Here is a 3,463-nt window from a genome sequence, read left to right as displayed (position 1 = left end):
TCCCCCTTATTCTCTCCCTCCCTCCCTCCCAGAAAATTTTTTGGAGGGCCTAATTGAATTCCAACAGTTTAATATATAGTGGTAAGAAAGCCAACAAAACTTATCTAAACCTATTAAAATACCTTTCGGCAATGAATCGACCAAACGCCATTTTATCCCAGTGCAACTTGTTAGGAAATGCCTATTATGTCAAGTGAGGTTCTCTTCTCCGGAGCCATGACAAAGGAGCAGATGACATGCCTCATGCAGCGGGCTTCAGTGCCATCCTCCTCTGCATTCTGCTGAAAACCTTACCTTCTTCAGGACTCATGAAAGAACTATTCCAATTAATACAGTATACATTCTTAAAGTCCCATTGGAAATTTCAGATAAAAATTTTGCAGCTCCAATACAACTAGAAAAGTCCTCTGGTGCCAAGATTTAACCACAGGAGGATTCCTGTCTTTCTCGAGGCAGGTAAACCCCCTCTGGCGCTTGTCAGGGAATCTTCAGTTGTGTGGCTGTATCTGAAGGACTATGAATACATTTAACTTATCTTGTGGAAATGTCTGGTCCCTTACACACCTTTCTTCGCCATGCACGAGGTAGAGCGGAACACATCATTGGCTTCAGTCTACAACTTGATGCCCTAACACGGGGGAGGCCCTGCGTCTACTGGTCCTCTCTCTGGTCCTCCCGGCCCTCAGTATGCTGTGAACAAAGTGGACTCGGAGGACAGTGTGAGGAGTGAGCACGGGTGAACAGAAATCATTTTGTCTCATTTACAACATCTGAGCTTTGGCAAGTTGTCTTCTCCAGTAGGTTTATTATTTGATTTTAAGAAAGTAAAAAGATGAATTGGGAGATTGGGATTGACATATATACACCAATATGCATAAAATAGATAACTAATCAGAACCTGCTGTATAGCACAGGGGACTCTACCTCACTTCGCTGTACGGCAGAAACTAACACAACACTGTAAAACACCTATGCCCCAATTTAAAAAAAAAAGAAAGTAAAAAGAACGAGATTATTAGGAAGCCTCCGTATGAAGCAAAGCAATGCCAGATGCCAGCTCTCCTCAGGGAACAGAGCAGGTCCTTACTCACTGCCAGGTTACGAAAGACAAAAAAATATTTCACCATCACTTAGGTGCCGCTAAGGCACCTTTCAAGATACAAGAGAACTTTTTGGTTAGTGCATTTAGTTTCCTAACCCCAAACTTCTAAAACTTTCAAGGGAGGGAGGCTTCTTGGGAGGTGTTGGGACTCCCTGGAGGTGGTGTTTCATTTGCCTTGACTGGTCTGCCTCGGCAAGATCTCTTGGCATCACATAAGTTTCCTGGAAGAAAAAACCTGAAATGTCTCTGATTTCTTCATATTTATAGCTACTCTTTTCCCTTTAGTCTGCAACCCTACTCTGTTTCAGAATGGTTCCAGCGAGCTGTATTTCATAAGTGTGTCCTCAAGTTAACCCAAGTCTTGAGTTTTGCTTCATGTGAGAGAATCCACAGTTAACTCAACTGATGAATTGAAGGCTATACTTTGAAGAGACTGCTTTCCTTTAAAAATCTGTTTAAAACAGGCTGTTATGACTTTTTCAGATCTTTTTGAATGACCAAGTCAAAAACAAACACAAAAATCCCCCAGAGAGTACTTGAAAATTATCCGACCTACTGAGAAGTGAAGATGAAAAACAAAGTTATATCTTTAAAAATATCTAGAATGTGTTAATAAATTGCCCAGTATTGTGATAATCGTATGTAACAAGATCTTTGCAATTTTATCAATTTAGCAATTGTATTAATACCAAAACCAACACCACAAAAAGTTGGTTAGCCAGAAAATCCGTTTCACTTAAAAAATGTCAGAAACTTTCTAAATATAAAGGCTATTTCAGCAAGAAAACTGTCCTCTTTGTGTAATTCTACACGTCATCAGTGATCTTAGAATCCCAGGATCTCAGATGTAGGAGCCTACAGCAAATCTTATCCAACCCCCTCATTTCTACGGACAGGACCTGAAAGGGCGAGATTCCAGGTGGCTGTTGAATGCGTGCAGCTGAATGAGTGCGGAGCCAGGCCCCGCCTGTTGGCCCAGTCCACCTACTGCCCCTTCTGCAACACCAGGCTGTTCCCCTGCTGAGCGACTTCGTTACAGGGGTGGAGGGACACTGGGAAACATATGTATTGACTCCAGGACAAGAAAGATTCTTCTTGCAATTGTCTCTTTCTCCTACAAGTGGGACACAGAAAATTTTAGTTAGCAAAAATGCCTGATAAATTAAAATGTTAGGGTATGCCTAGTCTTCCTTTAACAATCCTCTGAATTAACTAGACAATAGCCCAGCCTTTCTTGTGGGGGGGGGGAACCCCACTCCAGGTGTTCTGAATGTTTCTGCCATTTGGAAATCATTGCACAATGGTTAAATTCTCCAGGTGACTCCTTACCACTTGGTATGGGACAGATATGTCACTCCTAAAGTACCTTCCATGATTTAAACAAATGAACAAAAAAAAAATTCAAATGTAAAATGCTGTCTTTTTAATTACTAAATTAAGAAAGTTAAACAATTCAAAAATGTAAACTCACAAAGAAATCGTAACAAAAAAGGAATTAAGACTTCAGAGTTGCCACTCAGTATTAAAAACTCAATAGAAATAGGGTTTTTGACTTGTTAAACATATGTAATTCAAAGTTGGTACAAACAGCAACTAAGAATGTAATACGTTTTTTTGTGCTTCCCCATGAGATGTAAAGTAGTGCATAGTTATTTCACTGGAGGACCCTTGGACATAGAGAAAGTCATTTCATTAGCAGTACAGGACATTCAAACACTTATTTTACAATGGGAAATGTACGACCTCCCACCCTCACCTTCCCATAAGGGTTAGTTGAATGAGAAAGTTTAGCAGGTTGCCACGACTACAGTGCTATGGGTTTTAGACCATTTAAATGTGGTTACAAGGTTTATTAAATTAAAAAAGTTGGAAACATTTCAGCATTCATGTTTTATACAAGAAGTTTGTGTGGTATCCATCTTCTAGTTCCCCTGGTAGTATTGGCCACTTGCTTGCTTTAAAGAGGCTCACTTTTAAGTTTCAAGATCGTAGTAAGTCGAAGCAAATACTGGAAACAGAACTTGTGAATTCAGCTGGGGGCGGGGTGCTGCTGAAAAGAGTCAAAGTAACAGCCATCTACAGCACAGTCATGAACCAAAAAAGTGCAATCCAAATTAAAAAAAAAAAAATCAAATCATGTTTTGCAAAAGCCAAAGAACGAGGCCACTGGTTTTCAGAATAACACCGGTGCTTTTGTGTTGATTTTCCAGTCAAATCCTCACTCTGGGTCCCGAAGCTCTGTGGCCCACGTCGGCCACGGTCTCCACGTTAGCACCCACATGGTGTATGTACAGGGATGTATATATTATATATATTCATATTTAGAAAAAAGAATAAAAAACAAACACCTGTCCCGGTTGG

This window comes from Pseudorca crassidens, chromosome 13, assembly GCF_039906515.1.
Source record: "Pseudorca crassidens isolate mPseCra1 chromosome 13, mPseCra1.hap1, whole genome shotgun sequence".
NCBI classification, from domain to species: Eukaryota; Metazoa; Chordata; class Mammalia; order Artiodactyla; family Delphinidae; genus Pseudorca; species Pseudorca crassidens.
The sequence above is the reverse complement of the archived record's forward strand: the minus strand, read 5'-3'. Positions refer to the sequence as shown.